Raw genomic sequence first — 24889 nt, 5'->3', positions numbered from 1 at the left:
ATGGTGGCCAATGGCAAACACACACACTGGACAGACAAAGTGGGCATGGCAACACTCAAGAAAACACCATCATTCATTCAGGAATGTCAAAAATGAAACTTAACTGAGGTATAACATTTTCCTCTCAAGGCATAAAATATTACCCCACATATACACTTATTGCACACAAAAAAGTGAAATACAAAAAAACACATTTTAGATTTAATCCAATGCAATTCCGACCCTAAATAATGTTTTAAACAACACATGCCACAGAAACAGTTGTTTAATACACCCATGACTAGCACTGGCCTGGGCCTACTGTAGGGCCCCTTGGCAGACTAGGCCACATAGTAAAAAAAAAAAATATAGCAAATTTAACAAACATGGGGAAAATGTACTGAATTGTGCAATACAGTTCCTTTAGAAAAGAAGAATTAAATGCAAATATATAACTAGGCCCGCAGGCCACCCACCATATATCTTTGAACAATTGAAAAAGTGCAAATACGTTCTTGTGCATGCCCTCTATCAAACAGACAACACCCTCATACAAGAGTTTTTGAACTTGCTTGTGAAATCGCAAATGCAAAGTCTTTAAATCTAATGGCATATATGCAGCAGACAAGGAGAGTGATCCTTCCAGCTTCAAATCAAAATGAAAAGTGATCAGGAGATGGACAAAGCACTGAGAGGAGCCTGCTGGACAGGAACAGGAAATTGGAGTCTCTGGGGCACTTACTTTATGTTGGAAAAAAACGTTTTTAACAAAAAAGGATTCTCGCACAAGAAAACAACATCAAAAAGGAGAAGAAGAAAATCTACTCGCAAATACTTCTTAGCTGCTTCTTGATCACAAAAGCTGCTTGAGTGCTGCGTTCGTGACTGTGATCGGCACTACATTGTCGGCCAGAAGCCATGTAAGTGGGCACAAAGTCTTGTGCGCATGCACGCTAGCGACCCTTGAGTATCGTGGTAAATGTGGGTGAGCGCCGAAAAAACCTTGAGCATGCAAACGGAAACATAACTCTGCTTCACACCCTGAAGGCAGAATTTGGGCACTCAGCCCTCGATTCAGGAACTAGAGCCCCAAATCCGCAAACTCCGCAAGCGCAAAATAGTTTACTGGCCGGGCCTATTCAGATGCCTACATGGAATAATCAAGAAAGCAAGGACGCCCTGCTGACCCCTGGTCTGCACCCAAGAGAACTGCACTGATAAGGACTGCACCTGCTGCACCCCTAGGGTTAAACCAAGGAGGACTTTGCCGGGCTTTAAAAAGGATTAAGGAAAGGACTCCCTTGAAGCAACAGGTACAAAAGAGCTACAAGAGTTCCCTGCCTGAAAATACAAGAAGGAATGCCTTTTTGGAACCCTGGCCTGCACCCAAAAATTGCACCGTGAATGACTGCACACTTTGGAGCTAATTTGCCTTGCTTTGGAAAGTGGAAGGAGTGGAAACCATGAAAGCAACAGGTTAAAAGAGCTCCACCTGCATCATCTCCACCAAAAAGAACCCAGCTGGACAGCGTCCAGTGGACTTTTAAGGATTTGACCAAATGCATTGTGAGAAATGTAGTCCCAACATCCCAAGAACCATCTCATAGCTTATAGATCCTTGGGTTGGTGCTTTGGACACTATGAATCCCCAAAAGAACACTGCTAGAAAGTAAGTGTAAAGGTGTTACATTGCGGAGGGCTGGAAATATTGACTTTGTCCTGGTCCAGTATGACCTTTTCCAACCCTTTGAGAGCTATTTACTTGTAAGCGCTAGTTTTACTATTAACCTTTAAGAATTCATATCACTGGTTCCCTACATTGGAATTTTTTACATTTTGGTGTCTATTTATTCATAGAAATATAACCTAGTTTTATAAATTGGTGTTAGATTTGAACTGTGTGTTGTATCTCACTTATGTAATGTATTGGTGTTTTTAAATGCTTTACATGCCTGTTTCCTAAGTTAAGCCTGCCTGCTCGCAGCCAGCTACCAAGGATTGAGCAAGGGAATAATTTATTAAGACCTTTACTAAACCTTTTACTGTGTTTGTGCCTGTATTACTAGTGACAGGTCCCTACTTGTCACTATAATAAACCACTTTCCAGCACAAACATAGTCTGCCTCCAGTACCACGCACCTGTCAGATCTTCCTATTTATACACAATGATGACTGGTCCATAAGATTCTCATGCAAAACTTGTTGCTATTACCAACATCACAGGGTATTACACTTTCTCACATTTTCAGTCCATAGAGTTACTTCCCCACGTAACCTCTTGTGACATGGTACTTCTCCTCTCCAATGTCACTCCAAATGAGTACTCCTCCATGCAATCTCTCATACAGAGCACTTTTCTTTCAGAACTTAGCATACCAGGTGGCACTCCCCCATGGAACTTCACACAGCAGGGTACTACTCTTTCCTAACTTAACAATCCATGGGTATTCCAATATATGACCTCTAGAGTACCGCTCTTTTCCCAGTTTGCACCAAAATATACACACAATGTGCGCTGTTGGACTTGGCCCTTTTTGCAGGGTCATCCCCAGACTTTTTGCCTTCCTCCTATATTTTTTCTGACCTGTTGCTGGTGGTTTTATGACTCTGGGCACTTTACCACTGCTGATCAGTGCTAAGGTGTATATGCTCTCTTTTGTAAATTGTGGTTATGGATTAGTGATTCCATGATTGGCTTATTTGATTTACTTGTCAGACCCTTGTACAGTGCACTATGTGTGCCCATGGCCTATAAATCAAATGCTGCTGGTGGGCCATATCGACTTGGCAAGTGCACACACTTGCCAGTCACTAAACCTTCCCTTTTCTACATGTTAGTCACCCCTAAGGTAGGCTCACGGTACCCCTATGGGCAGGGTGCGTTGTATTTGAAAGATAGGACATGCCCTGATGTGTGTGGCATGTCCTGATAGTTAAATACTGCCAATTTCGTTTTTCACTATTGCAAGGCTATCTGTTCCCGTAGGCAAGAATAGGCAGTTTGTTTATAACATCTTATAAACATAACTGACCCCAGGAACAAGATAGGAAAATAACGTTTAGTATGCCTGAACTCAGAATGTTAAGATGCACCTTTTAGTGAGGGTGATTTTTACATTCTGTGTTTGAAAATGCCACTTTTAGAAAGTAGGTATTTTCTTGCCTAACCGTCCAGTGTGCCTCTGCTAGGTTTGTGTATTGCATGTCAGGCTTTTGGATGACAGGGGCTGGAGGAGGGCTGTGGCTCCAGAAGTCTGATGAGTCAGGCCTGGGCTGAATAGACCTGGTTTGCATTTGGAGTGGTTGGAGGAGTAGCATCTTCACATGAATAGGGCTGAGCTTGTCTTCTACAATGACAGCTCCGCCCCCCTGTGGTGTGTCAGAAGCCAGGGCTCACACTGACAAAGGAGGTTGTAGTGCACTTGCAGAGTGCCCTCCAGAACTGGTTTTGGCTGGGTAAAGACACTCCCTGCTTTCAGAGGACAACTGATTGTGGTGCATAAAAAGAGGGGCCCAGACTTTTAGATCACTTATGGGAATCAAGAGAAACCTTTGCCAAGGAGAAGAGCTGGATACGCTGAGGAGGAATACTGCCCCTGTGCTGTTTGCTGTCTCGGGTTGGCCTGCAGTGGCTGCTTGCTGCCAAGGAAAGGAGAAAAGGGCTTTGCTGGTTGCTTTGTCAGCTTGAGGAAGATCTCCAAGGGCTTGAAACTGAGCTTGCCTCCTGTTCTGAAGTCTTAGGGAGACAAAGACTTCACCACCAGCTCTCCTGAATTACCCTGCTGGGAATTCCAACCGGCAAAGAGGTGCCTGCTGCTGTTTAGGACCTCTGGAGACTGTTTGTCGCTGGGAGCTGGGAAATCGACACACCACCGAAGAAGCGCGTCGCTTCTGCACTGGTTTCCCACCGCATCACCGAAGAAACCATTGCAGCACCTGCCGCGGCTGGAGAAATCATCGCTGCCGCACCAATCCCGACGCCAGCCTGCTGTGCGGCTGCACGAAGACACGCATCGCACCAGATCGATGCATCGCATTGACGCGCCAAACACTGTTGCATTGTTTGGGGGTTTGCAGTAAGAAACAGACACATCATCTACCCACGCAGTAAGGAACTGACGCATCACCTCCCCTGCACCGCAGTAAGGAAAAAGATGCATCAACTTCCCTGAGTGTATGGAACAGACGCATCACCTCCCCTGCGGCCATTTTATTTGCTTTGCGTGACGCATCTAAGGTGCTTTTGAGAAAAGTATTGCATTTACAACTTGCATTGAACTGAACTATTTCTATCTACCATTTGAAAGTCTTATTTTTAATACGGTATAGTGGAATTTTGTTGTTTGGTGATGTTTTGGTTTAGCTAAAGATTACTTATTTTTCTAAACTGGTGTGGTGTCCATTTGTAGTGTTTTCACTGTGTTACTGTATGTGTTCACAAATGCTTTACTCACTGCCTCTGAGATAAGCCTGTCTGCTCGTGCCAAGCTACCAAAGAGGTGAGCAGGGGTTATTTTAGGAGTGTATCCCCCTTACCCTGACTAGAAGCAAGGGTCCCTAATTGGACAAAGGTACCTACCTCTGCCAACTAGCGACACCCATTTCCAACATGCGCAATGTAAACTTATCAACCTGTCTTGCAGTACTAAGCATTCAGCTTACCACAACCATTAACTTAAGCTGTAATTCCAAAACAACAAAAACATAGAAATGTACTAACATGAACCATGCATTACCAATAAGATGTATGTGACAAATGTAAATATGCATGAATCACCAACCAGACTGGTCCCTTACCTAACAAACCAAACAGTTACTGGGAAAAAAGGCACAATTCTTATCAAAAGCACATATATTATAATGAACTACATGAATGCCAAAATATTCCCACTGAATAATTAACAGAATAACATATTTTAACATCATAATTGAACAAGTTTCAGGTAGGTGATGTTAACCAAGAGGTCTTTGATAGTTTTTCTCCAGTGTCTCTAGACCTGTCCCAATCAGATATCAGCTTACTACCCTCCTTGATGATGTCAAAGTCTACACCGCCAGCACTGCCACTCCAATGCCCAGTTCTGAAAACTAAGACATTGATCTCACAAGTAAGTTGCTTCCTATGCCCCCAAACAACAACCCTCTTCTTCCAGTGCCAACTGACTCACACAGAGAAGAAAGTTCCCATTTACCTGTCGCTGTGCATTATCATAAGACCTCTGTCCATCTATTTGACCACAGGGCTATCCAGTGGCGTAGCTAGACATTGTGCTGCCCGTGGCGGTCCCTGCATTTGCAGCCAGGTGGCCGCATGTAAGAGCAGCAGGGGTGCTGGCGATTCCCGCGACAACCGCTCCACAAGCTGCAGGTAGGAGCAGGGGGAGCCCGCCACCCCTCATACTCATGCCGTCCGGGGCAGACTGCCCGCCCTTGCTACGCCACTGGTGCTAGCAGAAGCCGTATCATCTCCTCTGGTCATTGTACTGTGTGTGCCTTAAAATATATCCATCTCCGAAAGCATTGAATAACTTGTGCCACAGTCACTTTAATTGAGAAATCATGCTTCGTGGTCATCAATGCTTCTGCATTAATCACCGTTAAATGCTTTACTGTCTAAAGCTCCGTGGGCTATTTCAGAGTTATGCTTACTGTTAACGGAAATTTCCTGCCTCTTCCCACTGTCTCTACAGCACTATCACGTCAATGATATCTTTAAAACACAGTCTCCATAGCATTGTCCTTATGGTTAGGACTATACGCTGAGACATCACCTTAGTTTGTAACTCCCCTCAGCTGGCACCACTTTCCGGTGGATCTGAGAGTAAGCGGCCCCAAACTAGCTGCCCATGGTCACAGAGCCATCTTTTTTCGCATTGGTAGGCCTCATCCCTGCCAGGAAGGTTTTCTGTCACCAAAATCTTGCTGCATTTTCACACAGGTCCTTAACAACTCATTGACAAAATATTTTCTTGGAGTGCAGGGTCCTTATATAAGAGTCTGGAACCACTCAGGAAACAAGTTAGGAGAGGAGTTGGCCTAATGGTAGGGCGGTCAACCTAAAATCTGGGGAACCGGGTTCAAGTTTCAACAAGGACACACAACATCCTATGATTCTGGGCAAATCACTTAATCTCCCCCTGCCTAACAAAAATGAATGTGTCCTCATGTATTTCAACTGGTGCTCGTGTAAAGCGCTCTGATCCCTGATACCTTCAGGTCAAGTTTGCGCTATATAAAACTCCATAAAAAAAAGAAAAATCTTTACTTCATGGTGCACACCCTTCCATCACATTTACAACAGGTGCATCACGCCAGGGCTCCAGCCTCCATCTAACTGACCTCTGTCTCTTAGATTCCACTCCACACCGCACACCAACACTCGATTACATCATCCGCTCTCAGCATTCCAGACACCAGCTCACACATACAGAAAATGGGGACACACAAGCGATTACACAAACCCTTGCCTGTCACATCGCACCAATAAAAAAAAACTTGTATTTTTACTTCTGTACGTAATAGATTGAATAACCATATTTTGAATCTGGTATTTACATTTTTGGCTTTGTATGGGTACAAAGAAGTACATGCAACAATATTTGTGAGACTTACTCGATTTTTGAAAAGACGTTGCTTCTCGGATGTTTGACGCTGGCCATGTGCTATTCTTAGATGTAACAAGGACATTACAAACAAAATTAGGTAGCATCAGGGCTTTAAGTGGGCCGGGTCTCAACGGTGCTGAGCGCCGGCAGTTTATTAAAGGGGGCCTTGAAACGGGTCTCTATCGGGCTCTGTTTTGTGCCCTGGCCATTTTTCCCCACTGCAGTGACAGCAGGCACATCGATGTCCGCTGCTCATACTGCTCACTTTTCACTAGTGGAGAAGTTACGGCATGACGTCATGCCAAGTGAGCCTTGTAGTAGAAGGTAAATCCTTTGAAGAGAGTCATTTTCTCTCTGGATGTCCCTTCTCTTTTTGAAACTCATGAGCAGTAACATCATCATGGTGTCACCAGGGCTTTAAGTGGAAGCTTTTTCAATATTATAAACAAACACAGTTGCTGCTTATTTATCTTACATTGACAAAGCCAATAGTCCTGACTTGTTGAAGGTATGTTGTTACTTGTACCATATATCTGGATGGCATGACGGAAACAGCAAGTTGGGCGGCACACTATGATCAGCTCAGATTTTTAGGTTACGTATTTTTAAGACACGCTCTTAATTACAGTGGCCACGCCTCTTTGAGAGACCCCTCAGTTTTTTCACCCCACTTACAGCCCTGAGTAGCATCCTAAATGAAGATTATGCGATCTAGAAAGTGAGACAGCAAAGCAGAAGCATATCATTACTTTCCCGAGATTACTTATGATTTAAATTGTCTTTTGGATTACTTTTTGCTTTAGCTCCAAATCTTAGAGGACGCCCGAAGATTGCTGTTAATTACCTCCTGGACTGAAACAATAACCGAAATCTCTGTCCTTTATGAATTACATACATACCCGCATGTTGTTAATATCCATATTCAACTGTGTAGAGCAAATGGCCTAAAATTTACTATTTTTTGCAATAGAATGTGGATGGTCATATTAGGCACAATGTGGGCTTTACAAAATATTTATCACATTGTTCTTGTTAAAACAAAGTAACTAGAATAAGTGCATCTAACTTGCTCTGATATTGTCAAATATTTCGACAGCATATACTTTATGGAAACCATTTTCGTATTTGGCAGCGACTAAAGAATAGGATGCGAACGCACATACCGTGCTTGACCTTGTGTTTATTCACAAATACACCTCTACATTTTCACATTTTCTTTTGGGCAAACGAAGTGTATCTATTTACCCCCAGAAGGGTGCATGTTTAAAGTGTTTTCGTTTTTACTGCATTATTTTTTTTGCTCGCACTTTCCAAAATGTTACACAAGTGCCGTTCAATTCGTCATTTTATAACGTAACTTCGTGTGCATATTCTTTCAAACAGCGTTGTTTTATTTTTCACTTGACTATAGAACACTATACTCGACTGTCATGTAACACATAATGTGCATTTCATTATAAGACTTCATGCGCGAGCCACGGGAAGGTGCAAACCTCGTCGTGTTTAATTATAACATCTTTTGCTTTTCCACGTGATTTGATTTTTATTTTCCTACCATGTGAGGCTCTCTTCTGTCGCTGGTATGCAAGGTTTGCGTCTGACGTCATGGAAAGTCCTCCCCCTGGCGGGCAGCTCATTATTTATAGCGCGGTCTTTGGTTTGTGAGATAAGTGTCGCAGATCTGGAGCCCAGTGCCACCGTGTCTCCTGCTCCGGGCCTTCAGTCGGGGCACATTAGAAGGGATGTCAGAAAGAAACCGTAGCCGAACAAACAAACATTGCTTATTCACAGTGGGCCACGGCTGGCTTCGAAAATCCCCCCACTGAGAAACCTCTGTGAAAAATGGTGGCGTTCTCCTTGAAGTACCTACAGTCATTGGAGGAAATGCAAGAACAAACAGCAGAAAGCAATTTTCTCACAGTTTGATTTTAATGGGAGTCACTGGGAGAGCATTGCCTGAAAACAAAGTACAGTTTGTTTTTCTATTAAGACCAGTACACATCGAATTTTGAAAATAAACTAACAGTAGCGTAGGCCTGTGCATTAACTGGTCACGTTTTGTACATCATACATATGGTATACGTAGATGGGCCCCTTCAGCCAATGGTCTGTTGGTATGTCATTCACGATTATCGTCTGCCCAGTAAAGCGTATGGCATGGTGGGTCAGCCCACTTCAGCCTCAGAGCAACTCCACAGTGAGGGACGCCCTTCTTTCCTTTCGCAAGTAGCATATCCACACACAAAGTAGTTCTCTTAGGTGCTAGGAACTAATCTATTTGTGCTTTTTGACACCAAAAGATTGCCTTTCTTTCAGCCAATAATGTTTTTTTAGATATATATTTACAGATGGTAGTGGTGGTTTCATTGGTAGCACATCACTCTCTGTGTGCATTGTCTATTGACATCATAGTATTGGTGCCCCTCAAGGTTGAAAAACATACACCCCACCATGCGCGCGCTGCATCGCATTTGGCGATGCAGCACGCGCAACGAAATTCGTTTTTTTTTTTTCCGTAACTTACCTGCAATCGGCCGTATGCCGCTTTTTGCAACCCCCCACCCTGCCCCTCCTCTGCCCCACGTCACCGCCCCGGTAACACACCCTAAACGGGCCGTCGCCGCACCCCACTACCTAAGGTGTTAGTCCACCGTGGCCCAAAGGACCCAGTATTAGTATCAAACAATTGGATAAACTTCGGCACTCAAATCAATTCAATATTGTTTGATAACTCTTTTTCTATGCATGTAACGTAGAACATAGCAGCAAACAAAGAAAAGTTTTTACTTGCTGTACAGTTTAATACACATATGGAATATACAACTTTAAACATATATTTGGAAGTAATGGCACTGTATTCCAAAATTGTAAGACTTGACACAATAATCCTCCCATCAGGCGTCAAACCAGCAGTCGACCCGTGTTTAGGTTATAAATTAACTTTTTCAAGGCTTCAATATGTAGTAGATGAGTCCCAAAAAGTATTCCATAGAAATTCAGATCTTCTTGTAGAAATGATAAGACCCTATTTGAACTTGTATTCTGGTCCGGAACAAAGATATGCCCCAACGTTTTCAAATTGATCCAATATTAGTCATATTTTGGTAGGCAAAAGGCATAGGGCTATGATATGCCCCTAACAGTGCGCAATCCGCTGCGTACCGGGACAGTTCTGATTTGGTCAGCAAGTCTTACAATTTTGGAATACAGTGCCATTACTTCCAAATATATGTTTAAAGTTGTATATTCCATATGTGTATTAAACTGTACAGCAAGTAAAAACTTTTCTTTGTTTGCTGTTATGTTCGAAGTTACATGCATAGAAAAAGAGTTATCAAACAATATTGAATTGATTTGAGTGCCGAGGTTTATCCAATTGTTTTGACTTTTTTTATATATTGGCACAGTCGTGGCAGTTACCGCAACAGTAACATTTTACAAAAACAGACAATGCCAAAGGCCTGGCAGCCAATGCGAGACCCACTGGCCTTGTCAATATTTGTGATTTTATGTGGCTCTTGCCGTCTGTGCTGATTGGCAGATATGGTGAAGCCGTAGTAAGGGCTATCCATTGGAGGGACTCTCTGTCCCCTGTTTCTAGCACTTCCTATTGCTAGCTACATATGTACAGTCTTAAGAAGTTGAAAATATAGAAGTTGGTGGAGCAGTTGGCACAGCGGCACCAGGGCCCAGAGGTCTTAAAGCAAACTTTATGGCGGTCTTTAACGACTCCACTGGATATTAACACCCTATTTACCTTCCTTGCATTATGGCGAAGTGTACCTTGCTACACCAATGAAATATGCAATGGACAATTTAGTGCTTATGTGTACTGGTGAAGAAGGCTGCGTAAGAGGTCACCCAGTACCAACGAGTCCCAAAGTATTCTCCTTTATTGAATAATGTATAGAATTGAGTTGGAAGTGACTCGGTTAAGGCAGCACTATTACTAGAGTGAATAAGGTCCTCAGCAACATGTGCGCATGCACACAAACACAACACACACACATACACGCCCACATAGAGTGAAGTGCTACCCATTGTACATGGCATGTTACTTAAGTAACTACTTCTCTTGATTCTGCAATCTCTACCATTGCTCTCTTTGCACATGTCCACTCACAAAAATACACTTGTGCACCTATTGTAGAGCCCATTTACCAATGTGCATGTGTGCCCACATTTTGCAAACTATCTGTTGAGTTGAAAGAGGTATTTAAGTTGTGCAGTTTTCTCATCATTGTCTTTAATCACTTTCAGTGTCCATCCCCTGTTCTGGAACACAAGTATGTCTCTACAGTACTGTCCTTAACAGTGAAGAGACAAATGCACACTGCCACACAGCCTCCATTTTAAAGGCTCTACTCCTAGTTCAGTGGGGTGCGCTACAGCTTTGCCCCTCCCCTAGAATACTTTATAGTGGGACCATTAGTAACTCTGGGGAGGGGTGGGCGGCGGAATTTATTCTAAGTATCCAATTTCTGGGGAGTACCAGGTATGAATCTGTGTTTCTGGGGCAACACCTGCATCTTTTCAGTTCCTTAGGTGAGGCACTGAGTCATAATTTCAATGGTCTGATAACTTCCGCTACAGGGCCCACCAAAATTAACGGGCCTCTCAGAATAAGGGCCTAGTATGATGGAAACATTTGTGCCTGTCAGGCTTATGATCTGAAAACAGGAAGTTTATGTGTGGTCAATAGTCCATGCAGTGACCGCTCCTCCGCTAAGGCAGAGGAGCGCCGTCCCACTGCTTCACAGCAGTGAATAAATTAAACATGAAATGATAACTCACGTTATTATCATTTTATGTGTCCTTCTGCTGCTGCAGCTTTCGGGGTGGGCGGGGCTGCTCCGACAACAAAGGAGCAGGGGAGGAGTAGTTTGCCCACTCCTAAGTGCACATGCCTGTTTAGCCGGCCCGATTCATGCTCACTTCGCATCTTCTCCATGCAGGCTGCAGTACAGCCCACACGGAGAACATGCCCAGGCCCCCAATTCCACGGCACTGAGACCAATCACAACGCTGCATTGCAGCATTGTGATTGGCTTTCGGGAGGCTGGGGGGGTGCTTCCTGCTGCTTCCTGCATCTTGCTGCAGATCGGAGAAAGGAAGAAGAGGATGAAGGAGAGGTGGTGGCCGGCTGTCACAGGAAAGTGTTTTTTAAAAAAACATTTTTTGGCCCCTTTTCCCCTGCCCCCCGCCCCAACACCTGTGTCTGGTAGCAGCCCCTACTGAGTCCATGCCAGTAAAGGAATTCAAAAGTACTTACCTGACCATGCTACAATGTATTTTCACCACTTACATTAGCACAAGAATATGCACATTAATATGTACTTTCTTTTTTTCTAAACTAAAATGGCACTGAAAGATCTATGTTAAAACTGAAAAATGGTTGGGTGATTAATAATAAAATATTTTATATGGATGTATGAAAAAAACTCTTTTAAAAGCAACTGTGATATCTTAGATTCTCTTCTGGTCTAGAAACACAGTACTATGTATTAGGCAACATTATTGATTGTCTATCTCTTCAGCTGGCATTTCCGAAAGAAAGTACTAGCAAGTGGGTTCCAAGGGTGGATGGGGAGGTGAAACATTTGAGAAACTAGTTCCTTCCCTTGGGTCAATTATAAATTGAACCAAAACTAGGAGCTCCCTATCTTTTCTCAGCACTGACTGGCAGATGTCAAGATCACTAATGTTGTGAGATCCTTATTAACTACAACCTTTTTAGTTTCCATGCTCTACAGAAAGGAAGTGGTCGTACATGAGGTTCGTTTTTCTATTTAATGGGGCACACGTTTGTGAAAGCAGTGAGGCAAAATCTTTAGAGTTCTAGTAACTTCTTTTCCATTCAGGCCTATTAAAAAAGTTTTACATTTTTTTATTGGTCATCGTAGTGGGTTAAGGCCCACCAATGTAGCACAGGTATTACCATGTACAATTACAAACTTTTGCCCATTTCGTTAGACTTTTGTTGAGGACATGCCCGCTAGCCATATAAGAGCTACCGGTTTTCCTTGCAGGATTTATCAAAAACTGATGGGTTGCTCTCCCCTCTGGTCTGCCTGTGACATGACACCTGGAAGAGATGCATCCTCTTCTTCATCACTGAAAAATAGGAAGGGATCAGCTGTCGGAAGTTAAGTGTGCGAAAGCCACAAACAGCAGTAACTTTTAATTGTGATGCTCTTCCTGCTTTTTTTTGCTGAGAGCTAAGGAACATCCCCCTTTAAAACTTAGAAAAGGCGTGGCTACGGAAATGATGTAAATAGAATGGCCAGCGTTTGCATGGCTCCTGATAAGCTGGATCGAGGCGGACCAAGGGATGACAAGCTGTAGTGCTTCTGGAGCTCCCTTCTTGGGTCTCCAGTAGCTGGAGGGTCCCATCTGAAATGCAAGGGATGCACATGAGAAGATAAACCTTGTTGGTAATGGTGGTCACCTTCCACTAGAGTCTGTGGTTGCTGTTGTCTGTATCTCTCTGCAGCCAACTTTCACTAATCACAATTAACAATTTATTTCCTGGCAAAATGTCCACAGTGAAAAGATCTCTGAGGTGCAATGTACTTGAAAAACGTGTAATCCCAATTTTAATGGCAAGTACTGCTACCGCCTGAATCATGATAATCATGATAACTGCGCACCTCGTAATGAGGACTGTCATGGGGCGGGGGCAGGAAGCATAGTCTGTTGACTGGGTGCATTGGCCATTTAGCCTGTCAGACATTTCAGAGGAGGGGTGGGGGGGCACACAGGAGCCATTGATATCCAGTTTATGAATTTAGATGGATACTGCCGTGTTTTCAGTATCCTAGAATTAATAGCATCTGATACATAAAGCAAAAACAGAGAGAAATACAGAAAGAAAGAGTGAGAGAGAAAGTGCAAGTAATTAGAAAGAAAGAGACAGCAAAAAAAGAAATAGGAAGGTGGTGTGGGCTTGTTTAAAAATCTTCGCCTGGGCTGCTTTTGACTCCAATTGGTCCTCTCTGTTGATGTGGCACAGGTGCTTCTACCACGAAAACCGCAGACAGAAGAAACAATTTTAAATGAGGCTCGAGATGTACACTAAATAAATACTGAATGCGTACACATGCACACAATTCTAAGATCATTTCACTAAAATGAATCAAACACCTAACTAAAAAGCTATTCCTGTGTCTAGATTACATCATGTTCTACCAAAATGCTTATGTTTGGAGTGTTGGTAATGGGAATTTATTTTGCATTTGAAAACAACTTCCTGTTGTATGATGTAATCCTCTGGCAATATTTTTTTTCTTTATTTACTAATGTAGTCATGCTCTTCATTGAACTAAACATGGAGTGAGTCAAAAGCAGTAGCAACATTTGTAATGAGGGTCATACATACTCTGGGACACATCATACATAAGCAATATCCGACTTCCAGAAACATACCAATCATTTAGAATAGATTCAAATGAATCCTTCATCCTAGGTCACATGGAAGCATTTGTACTTCTGGAAACATGTCTATGCAATATTCTCTAAAAAACACAATAATAATCTTTTTTTTAAAAACAGATGCACATTTTGGCAAAGCTCTCCTATTTAGGTCGAGCCTGGGCTGCGCATCATGCATAGCTCTGCGAAGCATGCTGTATTCAAGTATGGATTCAAAGCTACCACCCTCCGCCTATATTTTTCATTGACTTGTGTCATTGTCCTTTGTTAACTGTGGCTTTTCATTGGTCTTACTAGTCCATCCTTAGTACCTCCTTGTCTCATTTTGTAACCTTTCATGAAGACACCCCCTGTTACATGTGTTGTTACTCAGTAGACTTTATTTACAGCCTCCGAGCACTATTTGCTTAAATGGTTTTCTCCTGCCTGCTGGTGCAGTCAGGGCACTCTCTCCCCCACTGCTTTAATTTTCTTTTTTTATAGCATGGCACACCTAGCAGTGGCAACAGTGCATTGGGTTTATTTGCGGCACCAAATGCAGCAGCATGGCTTTTTCTTTTTAATATTTATGAACTTCCTTTATTTTTTAAAATGCCCCATGCTTCACATTTACTTTAAAGGCGGCCACCACTCATTCCTTAGATGAGCCGTGTCTAAGGAGAGGGGTGCGGCCGCCATTAAAGTGAAACTGTGGAATGAGGTGCTTTTACAAAAAAAAGCATTTGTTTGTCAAGTTGACAAACAAATGCTTCTTTTTGTAAAAGCGCCCCATACCATGCTTTCACTTTAATGGCAACCACGCCCTATTCTTTAGACACGGCTCATCTAAGGAAAAGGCCATGGCCAACATTAAAGTGAAAGCGCCGCTTTGTAGAAAAGGAAGGTGCACCAATACTTTTACACCGAGATCTACTAATCAGATGACACTATGGGGTACGCCGCCTGTCACGGGACATTACCCTTGCGGATCATGTGTGGCTTGCCCGTTTACAGAACCCACCAAAACATTGGAACTAGGCTTACAGTCACAGTGGGAGCAAAGATCACACACCAATTGTAATTCTGAATCCGTAATCTACATGATTAAATGCCCGTGCGACATGATGTACATCGGGATGACGAGTCTCAAAGTGAAAGTTCGCATCAGCGAACATAGAAGTACCATACGGAGAGCAGTGACAGCGGCCAGACTTACAGCACATTATCATGAAAAAAAACACAAAGACACAGAGATTAAATGGACCATATTGGAAAAGGTCAAGAATACGGGTAATCAACAGCAAAAGCTCTTAGAGCGAGAACAACGATGGGTGTATCGTTTGAAGACCCATGAGAAGGGCCTTAACGATTGCATACCCTGGAACCAACTAAATAGGTAAATAGATCATTTACCCTTCATCACTTCGTTTTAGGTCCCTTTATCATGACCACATACCAATAGGATGGTTGGTTACAATGATTATTTAATAATAGAGGCTGTAACTATTTGTAAAATTACCACTAGTCTCTCCAACACAAGTGGATAGTCTTTGTCTAAAGTGTGGATATATAAAACGCAAAAAAATCCCCCCTCCCAACGAGGAATTCAGACCACGCAGTATGGTCACGCCACCTGAGACACGTAAAGAGAACCCTATATACAGCATTGATCACTATGGCTAACTATGGTTATGACTATGGTTTTTCTACCATAGATTTTGTGAAAACAACCGCTATTGGGCCCCTTTACATTCATACTCCGTGAATAGCTCAGGACTTCCACTCAGTAAATCTTACATTGTGCGTCACTAACGCATGAAAACAATCGCTATCGGGGCTTCTCAACATTCACATACCATGAGCAGCTCAGGACTCCTTGGGTAATCCCACATTGCGCGTTACTTATGTATTTTATCATAAACATCAACGAGTTCCAATCTTCACTCTGGTATTATGTCCTAGTCGGGACAAATAATTTTAGTCAGTAGCGCCTTAAGACACTCTGTAAATTAGTTTGGTGTGCTCACTCCAATCACGGACTTTTGATAAAAAACCACACTTCCCATGATCCTTCGAACCACTGGTACGACGTGTTCACGTCACCCACCACGTGTCTGGTAGAACCAATCCCTTGAGAGCCACACAGACACAGAAGTATAAGCTGACCGATCTACGATACAACGGCACAAAGCGCCGGGGATCGGGACCGAATAGGTGGACAGGCGGGGCAGGACTCTTGACGAAGTAAGTCGGGAGGGCATTTTGAACGGCCTGAGATACGGGCATACTTCATCTTTACCGAGATGGAATCCAGCACCCCCATTATTACTTTCTCGTCACGCCGGCCTTTCCAATATTTCTCCTTTCCTTTCTTCTTTCCGTTCTGGGGCTCCACTGACAGGGTTTGACTATAGAGCTACCCCCATTAGGCCTACAATCCCCTGAGAAACGGAACTCATCCGAAGTTCGGGTAAGAAAGGATGCATATATGTACTTTGGATATAACGATGCACGAGTGTAATAATAATTTTTATAATCACGCATGGTTCCAGTTACTGTGTTGATTCACAGATAGGGCATGAATGTTGTGTGAGAGCGGGTTCTAGGAGAGTTTTTTTACATTGATAGCATTCACTGACTGGCATGTAGAATCAGTTAGGATGCGAGCAAATTCGCCACCGCACAATACATCTGTCACGTTGTTTAATTGTGTACAGATACAGTTATGAGTGGCACATGTTTGGATAAAGCCGCGCACCACTATGTCATAGAATCACTTGGCACATTTAGGTGTCGTTCTTTGTCCTCAGCACAATTATGGGACACATCACTTTGGAAACACCACGAAGAAAACCTACAAGTATAAGTTGTTTGTTTTGTTCTCTATGTTCTCTCTTTCAGATGGAATACCACGCATGACGGATTAATTAATCAGTCGCTCATACAAGGAGCAGCTACTCTGCCCTTGTTCTAAAAACAGAATAGGGAATTTCCTCTTCTGCTATCCAGGGTGGCCTCTTTTGCCCTGAGGAAAGTCCTGGACCTTTACGGCCGTACACGGACTGAAACATGTTGGCACTAGGGTCCTAGGACCATAATACTCCGATTAAGACCCCAATTTTAGTAATTTTATTAACCCAGACAGACCCAATAATAAAGGGAAACTGGGGATCTGCCTGAGGTTTTTTTATTATTTAGCCCCCCTGGCCTACAATATCTTCAAAAAGCTCCCAACATTGTGGTTGAGCCCACCCCGACTTTTAGGCGTCGGGGTGACCCGATGATGAAACATGACACCACTAGGGTGTGTGAGGGTACCTAAACCAAAAGGAAGTGCTTCCTTGCTCACCTGTTGGTGAAGTTAAAATTCTCCCTCACCAGACTCTTCACATCATTCCATCTACGTGCATTGATACCGACCATTGGATAGTCAGTTGGAGTAAAATTATTTGTGTAATTGATTATATAGGGAGGTGTTACTCTGACCCAGAATCCTCTCCACCCTCTAGGCAATGATTTTTCTTTCCGATAGCCTATTGTATACATAAAACACAATTACCAAAATGTACATATATACATACAGTGCTCCAAAATATCTATGGGGTAAAACAAGTCAACTACGAGATGACGAACATAAACCCATTGTAAATTTACATAAACACACAATAAGATCTCGAGACAGCCCACACAACAATTATTTACAAGATTATATAACTTATTTAAAACATATGTATAGTATTGCATACATGGCATGGACACAATTTCTGATCAATACAGACATTATCAATTGAGCAATAAATGGGAAAGCATATATTTCTAGGTGGTTTCCAAACATATGATTTCAACACTACTTATGAATAGGTAGCAATACGAATTAAATAAAAAAATGATAAAAGATAGAAAAAAGAACAGAGAAAAAAAGGGGGAGAAACAGGAAAAAAGAAAAAAGGGGAACATAGAAAAAACAAGAGAAAGAAGAAAAAGGAAGAAAAAGAAACAAAGAAAAGAACCAGAGGAAAAGTTTCAAACCAATTATAAGTGCAGCAAAATAGACATAAATTCTCACCTCAGACAATCATGTAACGTATTCTGTAATGTCATCCGTGTATGTGTAACAATCAAGAGATCACCCCATAATAAGGGACAAGCAAATCAGGTCCTGGGATGTGATCTGTAGAAGTACAAACCCCCACAGTATGATACTACAGTATATCAGGTCAGTATCATATTTAAGTGGTGCTAATTCTAATAAAGTACCTTAAAGGCACATATGTGGAAGACCAAGGGCGTTACAAAAATTATGCCTCTATGCTACGCAAATGGTCTCAGCAACCCATATCAAAATCGGTAGCGATCACACATAAAAAGACAGAATGTAAGCCAATTCAAAGCAATCCAAAATAAGAAGATAAAAAACAGTAAAAGGAGGATACCGACAGAGGGTGACATTTCATAATTGAATACAATCCGTCTGCCATTCAATCAGTTAAAATTTTAAAGACCTACACATAGGCCTATAAGGAAAAAGAACTGCATATGTGGAACGGTAGTGGGTAGACAATGCTCGTATATCACAGGACAAGATTTTACCAAACCCTGTCTGTATCAATGACGAACACGCATGAGCCCGTGTGTGGAGCGAAACTATGTCAGGGGATTTGTAGATAATGAACAATGCCCTTATGTTATAAATAGAATCATAACCAACCCCCAGCGAATCCAAAAGCGGGCACGCGTGTGCTGAAAGTAATATCCCCAGCAGAGAGTGACCCTTAGGACGAATGCAAACATGGGTGATTCAAGAGTGGAATCCCACAGTCTCATCTGCACTTACCGGGGTCTTCTCTGTCCCAAAGCTCAGCAATTAAGCTGTCCATAAGTCAGTATCACACGCCATGTCTACATTCTTTAAAATAACCACGGGCAGTCAAAAAGAGCGTGTTGACGTAAGTCACGTGACCAAAGTCAGGTGACTACGTCAACATGAATATCACACCCACACTCGCCATCTTGTAATGAGGAAAGGGAAACAAATTAACAAATAATAAGTACCCTGTTGTGAATATAAAGAAACAAAATGTCAAAATAACCTACTTATACTTTTCTTAAAAATTGGCATTGATCATGCTGCCTGTATCTGAAGCATGAAAAAACCCGTAACTTAAAAGAAAGGACAAATGGACAAAAGGAACCCATCGAAGTCCCTTGGATCTGATGGAACAAGCGATTGTCATGAAGAAAGTAGTTTGACAGGATGATAGCCATCATTTCAACAATCATCTCATTATACTCATACAGCTCAGCCCCCTCCCTATTGAGCCCACATTTTTTATGAATACATGTGTAGAGACCTTCAACATCGAAGGTCACAAACATAAGTTCATCCGACCACTGGAAATCCTTGAATTTGGCAAGGATATCTTTACTGTCCCTGATATAAGAGGGTAGGTTGAGGACATGTTTCTGTAGTCTAAGATCGACAAATTCAGATAACCTTCCAGTGGACAAACCCACCCCCGAAATGATTGGTCTACTGGGGGGAACTGTCCCCCCTTGTGAATTTTAGGAAGGATATAGATACAAGGCAATTTAGGACAGCCCACCCTTAAATATCGATATTCGTCTTTGGTGAGTTAACGCATATCTTTCCATTCATTCAGTCTCATATTGATCATGGTAGTGAGTTCAAAAATCGGGTTGCCAACCATCTCCTTGTACCATGATTGATTTTCCAATTGTCTGTAGATTTCATTCATATAGTCTACACTGTTCATTATAACAACATTACCGCCTTTGTCGCTTCTCTTATGACAATTTCATGATCCCTACTAAGTCTATTAAGTGCCTGTCTTTATGCAGGGGAAATATTATGTCGAATTGGAGATGCAAATTTGTTGGGCACTTCAAGATTAAAAATATCCTTTGATACTTTGTCATAAAAAGCATCAATGTTGTGATCAGCACTGGTGGGTACAAATTTCGACTTCGGCTTCAAGCCACTATCCAAATTAAAATCTTGTTGGATTTTGAATTCCTCCAATAATGAAGGAATATCATGTAACCCTTCTTCATTAACCCCTTCAGTGCCCATGACGAGCTGGACTCGTCATGGGCCGCGGTGGCGCTGTGCCCATGACGAGTCCAGCTCGTCATAGACCCCGCCCGCTAATGCAACGGCCGGCACTGGGCGGGGAAAGGGGCGGGCACTGAAGGGGTTAAGGGACAACAAACAATGTACATTCCGAACACAAGCAATGATATGTGTTCCAGCACTCATAACAACAGTTGGCTCCATTAACCTATTGGAAAAGTAGTCCCTCAATTTCAGTGCTCTAACAAATTGATATAAGTCAACATGAATGTTCGGAAAATCACCACCTTGCGTGGGGCAAAAATTTAAACCCATACTCAACAATCTTATTTCTTCAGCATCCACGATTTTATTAGAAAGGTTAACAATCTTCAAATCACTGTTATCATTTATAATATCAATAGAATTAGTGACATCACATGTTAAGTTGTTCCAACCTTCTTGGACCTCGTTGCTCCAGTTATTTTGTCTGTCGTTCCTCCTTTCGTACCTCCCCTTGGACCTCCTGCCTCCCCTTCTGGTTTTGACTGGTCCCTTTTTTGTTGTAACCTGTTGCTTATGCAAAACTTGGCTAATTCTTTCTGGAAGGACGAGGCACCTTCCCCTAAAGGGATCTCCTGTGGAATAGTACTGGATGCCGCGCTACTCTGCGATGAAACAGATATATTACTGGTAGAGGAAGTATCATCGCTCTCGTCCCTTTCATCCCTATTTCTCTTTTTCTCCTCCGCCCCCTGAATGTTATCAAATTTTTTGGCGAAGGTATATACACGGCCATCACGGTAATCCCTATTGTCTCTTGTATTTTTCTTAGTTTTTTCTCTTTGAGATACATCTGATGGTTATCCATAACCTTTTTAGGATAGCATTGTTTTTCTCAATTAAATCCTTCTGTTCCATCTCATTTATTTCCTTCTCAATTGCTTCAATTTCCCCCTGTAATTTCTCCACCTTTTCTATTGCATGTTTCACCAAGATTTGCATCATTATATGTGATGCTCCCTCTAGAGTACTTTCCCATTCTTTCAATAGTTCTTCACTTAAATCTTCAAAGGTAGGGAAGATAAAAATTCTTAAACCCCTACGTATTTTCCAATTGTCCATGTTTTGTTGGAGGGTCACTCCATCCCACCAGCGCGATAACTCTTGTTTTTTTAGGCACTCTAATCTTATAAAATAAGGTCTTGAGGCTCACATTGTTGGATGCCCCCTGCGTCACTGGCTGTTTCGCAATGCTAGTCCCAAATAAATTCTGTACCATCTCCTCTCTTCCATCGTCAAATCTAGGCATATTCTCTTAGCTTATAACTGTGGGATGAGTGCACAAACAGTCAAGTATCAATAAAAACAACACTTCCTACGATGGCTGACCTAAGGTTCAGCACATAAATCCCTGTTAGTAGAAATTTAGAGTTCTGTGAATCCACGTCTGGCACTTGCCGCAGTTGTGTGCCACTTGGTTCCAGAGAGAACAAATTCTTTATAGAAAAGGAAGGTGCAGCAGAAATGAAGTGTCGGAGTCATATACTTGAGTCTATTCAATCAATTTTATTAGTAACAAAAGCAATAGTGGCCATCAGCCAACGCGTTTCGTTCCTTCAACCAAACGAACTTCATCAGGGCTGAAACAATGACATAAGACACAGTATAATAATTCATACAACAAAATTACAAGACAAAACACAATTACCAAAATTTACATATATACATATAGTGCTCCAAAGGATTTACCGAGTGAAACAAGTCAACTACGAGATGACGCGCATAAACCCATTGTATAATTACATAAACACACAATAATATCTTGCGACAGCCCACACAACAATTATATACAAGATTATATAACTTATTTACAACATATGCACAGTATTGCATACATGCCATGTACACCATTTCCGATCTATACAGACATTATCAATTGATCAAAACCTGGGAAAGCATATATTCCTAGATGGTTTCCAAACATATAATTTCGACACCACTTATGTATAGGTAGCAATACGAATTAAATTAAAAAAGGATAAAAGAACAGAAAAAAAAGACAGGGGAAAAAAACAGAAAAAAGGGGAGAAACATGAAGAAAGAAAAAAGGGGGAACAGACAAAAAACAAGAGAAATTGCCCTCCTTGCAATCATAACAAGTATGAGCATGTCATTTTTGCCGCTTCTAGATTTCCTACAAGTTACTTATTACCCATTGCTTCGTCAACCATTCCCATTACAAGATGGCGATTGTGGCTGGGATCTTCGTCCTGACGTAGGCATCTGACTTAGGTTCCTTGAATGCTATCCTTCGTGTGTGTCTATTACAGGCTCACGTGTCCATTTGTCCTTTCTTTTACGTTACAGGGATTTTCATGCTTCAGTTACAGGCAGCATAATCAATGCTTATTTTTAAGAAAAGTATAAGTAGGTTATTTTGACTTTATTTCTTTATAATATTATAAACAACAAAAGAATGCAAAATAATAGAGAGCCAGCAGCAAAACTTTGGGGCATATTATCAAGGACAGCGTTAAAAATTATCACCGGTTTAGCGGCAGAAAACTGCCGCTAAAGCGGCGATAATGGGCTTGATAATATGCCCTTGAGAATTCCAATAGAGGTCCATGTTCTGGTGTGAACATGGGCTTCTATTGGAATTCTCCAGGGCATATTATCAAGCTCATTATCGCCGCTTTAGCGGCAGTTTTCTGCCGCTAAACCGGCGATAATTTTAACGTCATCGTTGATAATATGTCTCAAAATGCTAAAAAGAACCATCACTCACCAACCTAGTTGGTGACATGCTTCATCATTGGGTTCTCACCCGAGAGGCCAAATGCCTCTCCGGTGTGCTACGACGCCTGTTTACAGTGGAGCAGGTTTGTGTGTGGTGTGAAAGTGCAATGGCAGTGAATGCTGGGGATGTGATTTAAAATTGCCTTGATTTTATCCAAAAGATTCGTATTGGTGGAAACCTCTCCTCAACTGACTCTATTTAGTTTGTTGTTGCTCACCTCGCCGTTAGTAATCAATGAAGTTAGTGGCCTGGCTTTAGCTGTGGTCATCACTGTTTTCCGTTTTCCCATCTCCTTACCTTTGCATTTTATCTTTTAGCTATACCGGGGGGCTTTTTCCAGGGGCTCCTTTCTCCGTGTTAAACAACCAAGGGCCCTGGCCCAGCCCAGCCTCGTCCAGACGCAGACGGGCGCAGACGGACCCGCCCTTGGCCCTGATAGCGACGTGTCGGTAAAGTGCTCTGTGCTTGCCCCCGGATGCTGCCAAAGGAAAAAGAGTCTCCCCTAAACACTAAACAGTGTCAAAGTGCAAGTGCTCCCTGTATAAAGTGTAATGGTAATTGGTTGTCCATGATTGGTATGTTTGCCTTACTAGTTAAGTCCCTAGTAAAGTGCACTATCTGTGCCAGGGCTGGTAATGCAAATGCTACTAGTGGGCCTGCAGCACTAATTGTGCCACCCACACAAGTAGCCTTAAAAATGGAACTCAGGCCTGCCATTGCAGTGCCTGCTCGTAGTTTGTTAAACTGCCATGTTGTTCTGACAAGTGTACCCACTTGCCAGACCGTACCCTTCCCTTTCTATGCACATCAGACACCCCTATGGTAGGTCCAGGGTACCCACTGTGCCGGGTTCAGTGTATGTGAAAGGTAGGACATGTACTAAGGTGTGTAGCATGTCCTGACAGTGAAATAATCTCCATTTCGTTTTCACCTTTGAAAGGCCATCATGCCCCTAGGATAGAATGGGAAGGCTGTGTAATATGTTTTCCAGCCTATCTTCTCAAAGGCTTAAGATGGAAAGGTGAAGTTTAGTGTGCCTGAACTCACAATGTAATAACATCTTTTTATGAAGGTTGTTTTTGCATTATGTGTTTAGAAGCCACTCTTTTAGAAGTGGCTGGGTTTTGTGCTCTAACATTTCTGTGTGTCTCTGCCTGGTTGTGGATTGTCTGTCTGGATTTGAAAGCGATAGGATCTGGGGAATGTCTTGACCCAGGAGAGGAGGTGATAAAGCAACAGGCTGACCTGCATCTGGAGTGTAGGGGGAGGAGTAGCCCCTAGAGGTGAAGAGGCCTGGGTTGCTGCTGTAAAACAATTGTCCCATCTCCTGCTGAGTGATTGAGAATCCAGACCCCAAATAAAGGAAGAAGGTGTCACTGGCAGGGAGGCACCCAGAACTCGTTTGAACAGGGGTCAGTGCCCCCTGAAAACAAAGACTTCAAAGCCATTGATGGGTATAACTATGAGAGCTGAAGCTACTGAACTTTGGAGAATGGCTTGATCAAGATTGAACAATACTGGAGCTACTTCATGGTCAAGAGGAAACTTTGCCAAGGAAGAAACAACTGAAGAGACTGAGGGAAAGGACTGACCCTTGCTGTGTGTTCTGGGGATGGCCTGCAGTTTGCTGTTTTAACCAAGGAAAGGCTAAATTGACTTTGCTGTGTGCTGCGTCCCCAAGGGCCCGAGGTGACCTGGCTCCCTGTTGTGGAAATTCAGGAACACAAAACTTTCCAGGAGAGTCTCAGTGGCGCTGTGTACATGTGATTGTTGCAGCCTGAGACCCTCGTAAGAAGTGCCCTGTGATCGTGGGCACCTGGAGTCCAAGAGAGGATCGGCGACGCTGTGTGTGTGTGCTTTTTGCAGCCTGAACCCTTTGTGAGAATTGTCCAGTTATCGTTTGCACCGAAATCCAAGTGAGTCTCATTGACGCTGTGTGCGTGTGCAGCGTGCAGCACGAGACCTTCGTGAGGATTGCCTTATTATCGTGCACACCCAGAATCCAAGTGAGTCTCATCGACG

This window comes from Triturus cristatus, chromosome 11, assembly GCF_964204655.1.
Source record: "Triturus cristatus chromosome 11, aTriCri1.1, whole genome shotgun sequence".
NCBI classification, from domain to species: Eukaryota; Metazoa; Chordata; class Amphibia; order Caudata; family Salamandridae; genus Triturus; species Triturus cristatus.
Note: the sequence above shows the minus strand (reverse complement) of the source record.